We start from the raw sequence: 13,077 nt of genomic DNA on the forward strand, positions 1-13,077 counted from the left end.
TCTCATATTGGATAGGACATTATATACTAGGACCTAATTTTAGAGGAAAATATAAAACTACTACCCCAAACAGAAGACTGCAAACTTTTTCTGCAAAGGGCCAGATAGTAAATTTTCTAAACTTTGTAGGATAGAAGGTTTCTGTTCCAACCGCTCAAATCTGCTTTTGTAGCAAAAGCAGACACAGACAATAGGCGAATGGGTGGAACCATATTCCAATAAAACTTTATTTACCAAAACAACAGTGAGCAAGTTTGGCTGGTGGCCACCACTAACTGACCGTTGACCTAGAAGGAGTTCTAAATCTTGTAAGCAATCAACAGAGAGAAAAGAGGGTCCGTTTTCTAAGCTTCAGACAATTGTTCCTGGTGGTGAGAACTGCAGCGGTCATCAGTGTCTCTGCTTCCTTTGGGAGCACGGAGTCATCCATAAACATTCAACATCTCCGAGCAAGAAGATGGTTCTGTTGTTTTTATAGGGATTCCATTTGGGGGGAAGGGGGTTCCCTGCATGTCTTTTACATTTGGCGACGGATGTTGATAATGGTGTATTCAACTGGCCTTTTGAACTTCACAGACCAGCAGATTTAAATAAAAATGTCGAAGCAACACAGTTTCTGAATAAAATAAATTCTAGTCAAGTCACTTAAACGCATGCACAGCTTCTGTCACCGTCTACTTTAACACCTGTAAGGAAGGCATTTCATTTTAGTGCCAGAGTAGAGAGGACTTGCAGTCCTTGGAGTTAGGAAAACAGACTGTTGTGTACAAAGCTGTCTCTATTTTCCCCGTTGCTTATAAATACTTTGTCATGGAAGCAATTCTCGTTCACAAGCTTGTATTTCAGACTGTTCCATCCAGACTGCCGTTTCACTTGTTTTATTTCCAAGTCAGCACAGGAACGCTCCTCAGGAGTTTGGTGACTTTAATGTCAGCTGAAAACTTTCCACTGGCTGCCCCAGCCGTTTTCTCTAATGTGTCACCTCCCCGCTCAGAAACAGGCATGAGAACTGCCCTTCTTCTATCCAACTTCCCGGTGCTTTTTTGAGGATAGTGATTGAATCTTGTTTACAATCCTGTGAGCAAGGCATTCATTAAACCGATACAGGAGGAAACTGAGGTTCAGAGCATCTGAGGAATTTCCCTAATTTTGCAGTTTGTGTAACTAATCGGTCTGAGCTGGGATTTGAACCCACGCCCCTTACCCCAAGTGTGTTTCTTTGGCTGCTGCTGCTCTTGTCCCCACACCTGTGACAGCCCCCTTAATGTGCGAGTCAGCTCAGCTGGACACTGTTGCACGTCAGTTGTTCACCTCCGTACCGTTGCCCCCGTGCTCACTGTGCTGTAGTGAGTGTCTGGTCGTGCCCAGGGCTGTGGAGACCTGGGCGTCATTTCCAAGATGGTGGCAGTAATCAGAACCCACCAGGTGAGATCACGTGGATGACGAAAACTTGTGATATGCTGGGTACCTTGCCAGCCATCTTCATGCACTATGTCATTTATTTTTCACAGCAAATCTGGAAGGGAGATAGAACTATTACTCTAATTCAACAGATGAGGAAACTGAAGTTAGGAGCTTAGTCATTTAATCTTTATTTTGCAGGAGAGGTGCTTATTGTTTGGACTCTAGCTTGCCTTTATTTGAAAACAAAAATGTGAGAAGCTTAATCTTGTTTTGGGTGATAATAATCCTTAGTTTTTGAACACAAATATCACTCTAATAAGGTTTAGAATAACATTAGTGTTTTAAATCATAAATATGCCTATTTAGTAATTCCTTATGCATCTGATATTATGGAGTATTTCTTGTAAGTGATACTTATAGATAATTAAAGCTTAGTCTTTAAGTGCCAAAACCTAAATTAAAAAAAAGAAATTAAAGTGCTGTTTTAGAAAGCTGTCTTTGTAAAATAGGCAGGACATACCTATCTTGGGAGGTGTTGACACAGGAAGTAAACCTCAGATCAGGGCAGTGGCTTCCACATGTGGGGGACTGAGGATATTTTAATGAACTTCGAAAAACAGCATAACTTGGCTTGGTACAGTCTGATTATTTGGTGTACAGAATACATTACTCCTTAAACCTTCTATGTCCAGAGGCTCAAAAAAATTGTTTGTGATTTCATGTCAAGCATTGACGTATTTTTAGTATCATGAAAAAATATTAACTTTTGGAAGCCCTGCCTTTGAGATGAAGCCCACGTGGAGTGTAAGAGGTCAGCACGGTGACTGTGCCACGCATTGGTTTTCCATATCTCCTCCTTGTGCCCAGTTCTGGGGAGGTCACAGTGCAGGCTGGAGTGACCTGACCTGATCCAGCACAGGCTCTGGAGGAAAGATGAAGAAATCTTCCTATTTATTCACCGTCACTTTAATTATTCCTATTAAATAATGATGTTCCTTCTCAGTAAGGCTGTCTATAGAGTCATTAGGCTCCTGATTTATGCAAGTTCATATATGCATAAATGAAAGTACAATCTCCCTAAGGCTTCATGGAGAAAGAAACACATAGGAAATTGCACGTGGGTATCAGGGTATCAGCAATTGTAGAGCTTAAAGCTTTACTCAGGTACTGAAAGATGTAAGAGGAACACTTTCTCTCAACCATCAATATTTTGAAGAGGAGGAAGCTTTGGAGAGGTCCTTAGAGACAGCTAAAAGCTATGTTTACACTCTAGTCAGCACTATCCCGTAGAATTTTTTGCAGTGATGGAAATGTTCTATAGCGTTTGTTTATCTTCTCGAGGTCACTGCCTAATATGGGAGCCACAAGTCTTACATGGCTTTTGAATGTCTACTTAACATGGGGCTGGTGAGACAGAGGGGGTGAATTTCAAACTTTATTTCATTTTAATCGATCATTTGAATGAAAATTAATTTCTGAAACGAATCCAGTATTCATAGTGAATAGCTTAAGGATTTGGGGTTAGAATCTGATAAATATCAGTTGAAATACTGCAGTTAAACCTTGGCTTTCATGGTGAGAGGTGGTGTGGGTTCATTATTCCAATTCTATGCCCTTCATGTTAGTTGCTCTATAAATGATAGTTGCAACTTTTATAATTATTAATACTGTTATTACTAAAATGAATATTTATTTGAAAATTGGTTAAGCAACTACTACATGCCAGGCTTTGTTTTTGGTATCAGGGATGCCACAGAAGAGAAATCAGACAAAATCCTTGCCTTCATGGAGCTTACGTTCTAGTGAATAATTATGGAATTAAATTCTATTAGATAATTTAATGAAATGGAAGTTTGTGCATACTACACTGAGATGTACAAAGAGAATGTGCACAATTCTTCTATCATTTGATTCATCTTATGTCCCTTCACCCTACAGGATGGAGGAAAGGAAGGATTTAAATACTTAATTTGGTTCTAGTCAGCAATTATGTATTTGTCCAATGCAATAGTTTAAAGTTAGAGGGTTTTTGTGGGGGAGGAGGTAACTTAAACTGAACTTTTTAATGTAATAATGTTCAGAGGTCTTGTATTTTCGTCCTATTGATCCTACATTTTCTGAGATGCTATCTGACTCTCTGGAGAGCAGTTTGGCTAGCGTGACCTTAAGACACGGGAGCGGTAGGGAATCTTGGCTGTGCCTTCAGTGTCCTCGTGCTGTTTTCAGCCCTGGCCGGCATCTGTTGCAGTGGGTCTCGTGTCTGCCTGGTCACTGCATGCCCTGCTGGCGTGTGTGGCCAGATGACATCTGCAGCTGGTGGGCTGGGTGGCCCGGGCTCTCTCTCAGCTTGGTCAGTGCCCAGCTGCTCTTTCTGCTGACTTGGCTCCAGCTCTGCTCTCCCCGGTTTTATAGCCTCCTAGAGATGAGCTGGGACTCTGCCTCATCTGCACAGAGCCTCTTTGTCCTCCTGATGGTCTCCCCTTCCAGCCTAATTCTTATCCAGAATCTTGGCCAATCTGTACACCCACTCTCAGGCTCCCTTCCAAACCACAGAGGAACCAAGTCTGGTCAGGAAAGCCAAGTGCAGGTTCTCCTTCTGCCTGCCCACCCTGAGCTGCTTGTTAGCTTTGGGGCCATCATTGTCCAGGTGGAGTTGGGATGGGATGGTCTGTGGCCCCATCACCTTCCACAGTCCCTGATCTTCTGGGTCCCTCTATCCTTGGCTTTCCTTTCTGTTCGTGTAATACTTCCTCTTTTGGGCAAAAAGAATGGACAAAAGATTAGAGCACAAAATGTCTTACCCTCAACCCTTTTCTCCTCTTCCTGTAGTTCCCTGGAGTTGTAGTAGTTGTTGCTGTGGTTTTAAAACTCTCTTTCTCTACCCAGCCCCAGCTTCTCCTCTGTCAGTGGCTATTAATAACAGTTACACCATCCTGGGGATGGGAGGAGTTAGATATGTGTTGGGGTACTTTGTGGTTGGGGTGTCATAATGTTTGGGGGACTCTATGAGCATTTAGTCCTGGGATGCTGAACATCCTTCAAATCATGAGAGTCCTATCCAACAGTGTATATATTTGACCTTCAAATGACCTTCCAGAGACTGTCATAAGAAGCCTGTTTAAAATTATCTGAGCCTACATTGTAACTCTTGTTTACCCATAAACACACACACACACATTAAGAATCTATGTTGAATTGTCCAAGAATGTAACAACCAAACAAATTGAAAGAATTTTACTTTGTAAACTTGCACACTTACGTGGACAGTAATGCCACTCCTGTCATTTCAGCTGCCAAAAAACACACAGGTGCTAGTCAGGATTTGCAGCTGTCACGTTCCTGATGACATTGCATGTCAGTGTACACATCTGCCAGCCTCGTTATCTTCTAGTGGAACTGGACCTGACCGCTTCCATATGAAAATATGTATTGCACCTTTGTCGTTTCCTTTCCTTTTGTTTAGCTTTTCTCTTACTGTTAGAAAACTATTACTGATTTTTTTTTAAATTATGTTTGTACATAAGTTATGTTTTCTATGAACTTCACTTTAGGGTATTTTATAAATGTTAGTAAAAAAAAAAATTGTACCTTCAGTCTTTCCCTCTTCTCCATGACCTCAGCCTCATGGCTAAATCATAATGTGTGGAAGAAAGTGATTATTATCTTTATAAAATATGGGCATGGGGGGCAGTCTTCACCTAAGTCTTAACATAAGATGAACATGATATATAACTCAAAACAGGATAAAAGCAATCCCCCCCCCAAAAGATATGTACAAATAGACAATGCAATAAAATAAACCAAATAAAAAGTCATTTGCAATTCATTTCTACTTAGTTTTCATTTTTCATGATTCTTGCTAAGTCCAATTTAGGCTGTGATGGAATTGTTCTGCTGCTACTGTTAGTATCATTATAGATTAATAAAATTATTTGGCAAAGCAATTTGGCTGTAAAATCCAGAGTCATTACAGTGTGCATTCCTATTGATCTGGTAGTTCTTTCCTGAAAATTTAAGCTAAGCCAAGCAAAAGGGAAGAAATAAACCAAACAAATGAAGGTGTTCATTGCAGTGTAAAAGTAACCGAGATAGCAAAGAACAGGTCGAAAAGTTAATAAATCTAGAGCAAAGACAACATAGAAACAAGCATAAAACAATTATATATACTATAGAAATATGTTTGTGACCATTCACTCATTTGTTCATTCATTCATTCAGCCAATACTTATTTAGTACGTACTAGTGAGAAGCGTTGTATTAGGTGCCAGGAATATTACAAGGAAAAGACAGGAGAAAGAAAAGAAAAGAATATATGTGGGAGGGTGGGGTTTCTTAAAATTCCTGTAACATATTTGGTTCACGGAGCATAACCTGTAACCTGCTCTAACCTTCTCTCTTCTCTAACCACCTGGGCAATCCATGTCTCCCCTCTCAGGCTGCATTCTCACCTGTGAAGTGGGGATTTTGACTTTCAGAATTCGCAGGGGTCATCTCGTTCACTGAGTCCGCAAATGCCTTGACTATATACCTGATTCTTTCTTCTCCATCACATTGTAAATGATTATATCCAGTTCCACACCAAGACCACCAGTGTGGAAAAGGGCAAAGTTTTTTTTTCCCCCCGAATATTGGCAGTTAATACATCTTTCACTTGCTCACATTCTAACTTAGTAGAGACCATAGATTCTTGCATGTTGTAGCAAATCATCAGAACTTGCCTTCCTCACCATGGAATTTAATGGGGCATTGAGATTGCCTGTGAACATCTTGAAGACTTAAAAGCCCAACCTGGACTACCCTGTTTCCATCACAGCCCTGACATTTTCACTTGTGGTTATTTTTGATGAGAGTATTTCCCAACTGAACAGTATTGCATTTGGGTTAAGCTAAGGAGACAGTTTATGTGACTTCTCTGTTAAATCTGGAGGGGATTAACAAATAAATAAACAACAAACCTTTAGTCCAAAAGCTTAGTTAATGGGTGACTTTACCCAGAGCAATTTTATCTTACAAATTTTCCTTATGCGAAAAATGTAAACAAGGATCCTGATTCAAAAAACTACAAAATGCATCTCAAGTGTCCTTTGGTTTGACCCTCTAGATTGGCAAATTCTCAAGAGTTAACGGCCTTTTTGAGAAGGGGGAGATTTGGGCCTTTTGTTTTCAGAAATTTTGTGCAGTTTTTTTTTTTTCCCCATTTTACAAGCCATGCCTTTCCCAGAGCAGTTCCACCCTTTTGTACTTCCCACAGTAGCTACAACAGCTGTGTTAATTAAATAGATATGTCACAGCACTAAGGCCAGTGCCGGCTGCCACACTGGCAGTCGGGAGCCTCCACTCATGGCAGTTTGCTGCTGCAGACACAGCCACACGGCCCCAGAAAGGACAGGACGGATGCATAGAGAAAAATCATCAACAAAGGACAGAGACTTAGCGCTCATCTCTTCTGTATTAAATATACCATAAAATATTTATGGGATTAAATATGAGCACACTCTTCTCCCCAGCCTTGGAATATTCGAATATAATTCTAAGAACCATGGGTAAGATCACCTGTAGTGATGACAAGCTGATCTGAAGTGCTGAACTGTAAATTGCTTGATTCTGAACACTGTGCAGTACAGTTCACTGACTCAGGAAGTACTTACTGAAAGTCTGGGTGCTCCTGGCCCTGTGTTGGGGCTGGAAATGCAAAGGTGACTGAGGGAAAACTTTAAAATCATACAGAACGTATTCAATTCTAATAAATATTCCCAGTGTTGTTAAAAATGCCAAATATATTGTGTGCTTGTGTAATTAGCCAGTATAATCCTATGTCCAACTTCTGCCTCCTCTACTTCAAGAGAAAATATTTGTCATATTGCTAAAGATCAAAGATCTAGAATATAAAAATTATTTTAGGAACTATTAAAAAAAAATCCCAGTTCTGCAGTTAATTCTTGCCAGAGTTTTACTTTTTTTCCCCAAATTAGTCTTGGCTGTTTGTTGATTACTTTGGGATTAACGTCCACATGGTTTTTGTGGTTTTAGTTAAAGAAATATTAATAGTAGCTAATGTTGTGTCACTGCAATTGAATTTGTCCTCTCTGGATTCTGCTTGCATAATGCTATTTTTTGTTCTAATTGATTCATAAAGATCATTAAACAAGAGAATAAAAACAATTTGTAGTTAATTTCTGGAAGATTGCAGCGTGTGTGTTTTATGGTTCAAATAACAGATGTTATTTCAGAGAGGCTAAGCAGGACTGTAATTTCACTGGAAATCGGTGTGGTGATTTCACACGGCATCCCTCTCCTGGTATCTTTGCATAGCTGTGCCCTGAACTTCTGCCCCTCTGCCGAAAGAGTGGAAAAGCAAACCTCAACACTTTTTACCTCTCTGTGGGGACTTTTGTGCTTGAGCCTGGCTGAAGAAACCAAAAGTAACCTATCAAAACCTCATGACTCAAGAACGTTCAGAATTCAACTGCCGTCATCTTTCTGTTTTCAGATCTCTGATCCTCATTCAGAAAAATGCAGGTTTGAAAACAAAATGTCTCTCTCCCCAGAAAATGCAAAGATAACCACCCAACTTTTAGTGCGATCATTCTTACCAGACTTCAGGAAGTTGCTTGACTAAATCTTTGGGCAATGAGTGGAATATATATTCACGACACAAAATTCAGGAGGACTTATTTAAAAAAAATAAATAATCTTAGCAATCTGCTCTTTTTTCTGTGGTGCTGCAACCCATATCACAAAAGCTGTCTCACATCTGTTCCGTTAGTTCCCCTCCCTCATTTTTTTATTAAAATATTTCAAGGTAAAGCCTCACCCCAACTAAAGCATTTGGAAGGGTGAACAGGATGGAAGTCTTACAGTCAAGTTATTTGGTGGCTCTGAAAAGGAGACGAACAAAGAAGAAAAGCATTCAGAAGAAGAAACGTTGCAGCGTGGAAAATAATGATGCAGAGGGAATCCGTATCTTAAATACACACTGCAGGGGGTCAGAGGAAGGAGGTACTACTAGCTTGCGTTGGGGGTCACGTAAGAAATATGTTCCATTTTTAAGACAAAAGAATTATATCCCTCCTGAGGGAATGTATGGCACAGCTAAAGTCCAGGTTTGAGAAAAATATATGAAGAGATTATTTAGGTCTGATGGAAAATGAGAAAGAATTTTCAAATTTGACTTCACGCACTTTTAAATGGGTTAAGTTGAAAGGAAGGTAATAGATTTGAGTTTTAGCCACACTGCTCTCTTCCAGTCCCCATTCTGATATCTCCTGCCCCCAAATCACATATAGACCCAAAGGTCTCAAAACACACACATATGTGGGCACACATACACACACACACACAAAAACAAAACAAAATACAAGTAACAACAAAAAATACAGCCCTGACTTCTCACCTTTTAACATTAAAAACTTTTGCCCCGTTTCCCCCCATTTATTACCCTTAGTTGTCATTGGAACATTTTATAGTAAATATAAGAGATTGTGTCTCTATTTTGGAATTAACTTGATTGAGATGCTAGATGTGATTGTTCTACAGGAAACCTTTAAGCAAGACGTTTCGAATGTGATACTGATTTCTGGATCACTCATTTCATGGTATTGTTCATAGTTACCATGTATTATCTGTTTGCAGCTGTATTTTAAGACTGTGATTAACACTGGTACCCAACGCAAGTTCGGGAGTCTGACCCACAGTGAAAATTAACAAACCCAGATGTCAGAGTTTGGGGCAGAGAAAGGTTTATTGAAGGGCAGAGCAAAGAGAAGGAGTGACTTGTGCCCCAAAACCCCTAGAACTCAAAGGATTTCAGCAAAGCATTTTAACGGCAAGGTAAGGGAGGAGAGTCCCAGGCTATGTGATTAGCTTGTTCACAATTCTCTGGTTGGTTGATGTTGACATTACAGGGCGGTCAACACTATCAATCCTTAGGTGCCAGAAGGACTGAGGGTTATGTGCTCATGATCATCAGGTAGTTAATTTCTTCCATTTAGTAGTGATTATAGCATCTGCAAAACTCAGGAAATATGCATCAGATACTATTATCCGGGCACTTCAGAGAGGAGCTAATGCAGAGGATATGGGGGAGGGTCTGTTTCGTGAAGGTCCCATGGGGTTCTGCTCAGTTACAGTTGGAGTCTACTGGTTAACCGTTTGGGAGGATTGAATTTACTCAGTCATCCTCTGAGCGCAGGAGGTGTGAGTAGGTGTGGACGTTGAGGCCCTGAAGCGGATTTCTCTCTTAACATCAAGGTTAAAAAAAAAAAAAAGCAAGGTTGCTGGGCTTTCATCTTTCTGTTTATCATGTTTTTTAAACTACAAAATATTTCAAATGTACTAGAAAATGTCTGTTGGAATTTTCCAGTATGAGATCAGAGAAGGATCTGACTTGCTATCTATATGCAAACAGAAGCCAAGCTTAAATACATACATGGGACTTTTCTGCCCCCTATATCTGGCTCCATTTCATCTGTTTGTCTAGCTTTGTATCAGTACTACCTTATCCTAGTTATTATTGACCTCACACTGCATCTTGTTCCTTGTTCAGTTTAGGGCCACTTCACTATTAACTCTTTTTTTTAAAAAATGAAATACAGTTGATTTACAATATTGTGTTAGCGACTTCAATAGTAACTCTGACTCAAAGTGTTCTCACTTTTTCTTGATACTTAACTCTTCTATATGAATTTCAAAATAACTTGAGAAGCTGATAGAATTTTGGTTGGGAACCACATTGAATTATGGACCAATTTAAGATAAACTGACACCTTTAAATATCAAAAACATCCATCTATAACATAGTATGTCTTTCTATTTATTTTGGGTATTTTTTTATGTCGTTCAAATTTTAAAATTTGCTTTGTAGAGATCTTGAGTATTTTGTTAGACTGATTCCTACATACGTCACGGCTCTTGATGTTACTGTGAATAAGGTCATTTTAAGTCACATTTTCTAAATTCCTACTGGATAGGAGTGCCATTGTTTGGATATGGGTCTTGTAATCGCAGCCTTGCTGAAATATCTTATTTCCAACAGTCAGTCTGCAAAATTTCTTAAATTTCTAAATTGGCAATTATATTGTTATGGATTAAATGTTTGTGTCCTCCCCAAATTTTTATGTTGAAATCCTGACCCTCAATGTGAGGTTATTAGAAAGTGGGGCCTTTGGAAGCCAATTAGGTCATGATGGATGGATCCCTTATGAATGGGATTAGTTCTCTTATAGAGACCCAGAGAGTTCCTTGCTGACTTTTGTTCCAATTTTTCTGTTAATTTCTGCTTATGTCTTTATTTCTTTTCATTTACTTTCTTTGGTTTATTCTGTTATTTTCCCCCATAAATTCTGAGTGGAAAAACAACCTCACTGACTTTTTACTGTTTCTCATGTCTATTATATACACTTAAAGCTGTAAATTGCCTCTGGATAATCTGTGAATTATTACATATAGTATTTTCATTCTTACTCAAGTGAAGTTTCTAGTATGATGCATTGTTTGGATGATAAAATTTAACTGTATCTTAAAATGTTTAAACATGAGGATTTTTCTTTTGCTCTTTTTAAATTTATTTCCAATGATACTGCATTTCTAATTTAATTAAATTGAGTGCTAAACTTATTAAGACTGTATACTCTTCATATATGAGTATTTGTGGGAACTTATCTTGTGGCCTATTCAGCATAAATTTTTCAAATATTCTGTGTACACGTGTAAAATGTAGATTTTTCTAAGTATCAGGTATGATGTTCTGCATACACATGACGACTAACTTTTAAAGTCAGTTGTTGAACTTCCCTTATTCTCATTTTGAATTTATACTAATAAATACATAGAAGTTGTAAATTATTTTAACCTTATCAATGAATGATTTCTTTTATTGTTATGTAATAATCTTTTTATCATTAATTTTTTTAACCTCACAGTGCATTTTGTCCAGCATCAGTAGTTACCTAAATATTCTTTCTGTTTTCATGCACCCTTTAATTCTAGAAGTTTTGCTTTCTTTTTAAAGTGGTATGTTCTTTTTTCTTAGTTACTTGGTCTTTGAAAGTGGTTTTCAATCCTCATTTTCAGCCTTTGAAGAATTACAAACTTTCTTATAGATGCTCACAGGTTATTTTAGCTTGTTGGGTACTTAGTCTCCCTTTGGTTGCCCTGAGTTAACTCTTTCTCAAAAGAGTTCATTTCCTTTTGACTTTTTTTTTTTTTTTGGAGTCCTGTACACTCTGGGGTGCTACGAATGTGAGTTATGGAGAAGTTCTGAAGTTTATGTTGTTGACATGCCATCTTACACCACAACCCCCACGTGCCTGTGGCACAATTATGGTGTTGGTGTTTTTCATGGAAGATTTGTTTGTCACCACTGAGACCCTTGACGAAAAGTAACCTTCCTTGCTGCATTTAAAAAGTGGAGTTTTATAGTACTCCTTTTTGTGTTTAGAACAGCCAGTTGAAGGCCTGGGCTGTAAGGGGCCTTAGGCCGCATGTCTGTGCTTTGCCTTTTATCCTAAGGAGCCAGATTAAGTCCCAAACCCACTGTGTTTCTGCAGTCTTCTGGGGCCGACCACTCTATGTCTACACTCCTTCTTTTCTGTCTTTTAGTCAGTTTCTCTTTTTATACTTCTTGGAAACCCAACTAGTTAATCTTGTTTACATCCTAACACTCTTTACCAAAATCCAGATTCCTGCAGATATTGCCCTGATGTTTCGAAAAACTTGTTTGGCATCAATTCCATACCAGAGTCTCGAAAAGCGATATTTACACGTATCTACCACATGCTGGATATCCGGCTAGGTGCTTCGACGTGTCTGATGCTCTTGTATTCTGGAGGTCACCTGGGCAGGTTCTCTTTACCCTCCGAATGAGAGACTTGGATTCAAAGAGGTTAAACAACCTGTGCGTGACTCCAGGGCCCTAACTATCCCAGATAGAGTGGGATCTTGGTCAGATGAACTGCCCGACATTCTCCTACCTAACAAATTTCTTTACATTTTCTTTTTCTGTTTTATTGATAAGTAAATAGCCTCTAATTTGATTTAGAAAGGCACAGTATATTAGGGATATGAGTCTGCTTGTGTACTTGCCGAATGTCATCCCATGATGTCCAATTAGAGATATCTTGCATTGCTGTATAACTTGTAGTATCTGGCCAGCCATGCTGTACAAATTTACTTTATGTCACGTGCATAAATGTCTCCTAAAGCCTTTTCTGCCCCGTACTTTTGTATAAAAGTCATCTGTTCCCACAAGGCATCAGATTCTGCTAGTGTGCGCATCAAGTTTGAGGAGAATTCTTCAAGTGACTTTTGGGACATCACTGAAGGCAGCTTCTCACTGCTGATAGCCCGCATCCCATGAACATTGTGCTATGAGGCAGACCCAGTCAAGGAAGCAAAGCCTACAGATGTGTACTTTTGTTCCTGTCTGCTTAAGCTTGTTTAAAGTCAGTAGTTGATAACATCAAAGGGTCAGACACAGGCAGAGAAGAAACATGGGTGTTTCTTGGATTGTCATTTGCAAATTAAGGAGCAAGCGGAAAATAACAAGATTGCTAATACTCAAGACTCTTTTGGTTGTATGAACTCACAGTACCACTCAGACTCACTTAGGCACACGGGATGCTCTCAGCATCTACTTAAGCTCTGTCAGACGTAGACTGGGCTTTGGTTGTGGCA

Source organism: Camelus dromedarius, chromosome 2, assembly GCF_036321535.1.
Source record: "Camelus dromedarius isolate mCamDro1 chromosome 2, mCamDro1.pat, whole genome shotgun sequence".
NCBI classification, from domain to species: Eukaryota; Metazoa; Chordata; class Mammalia; order Artiodactyla; family Camelidae; genus Camelus; species Camelus dromedarius.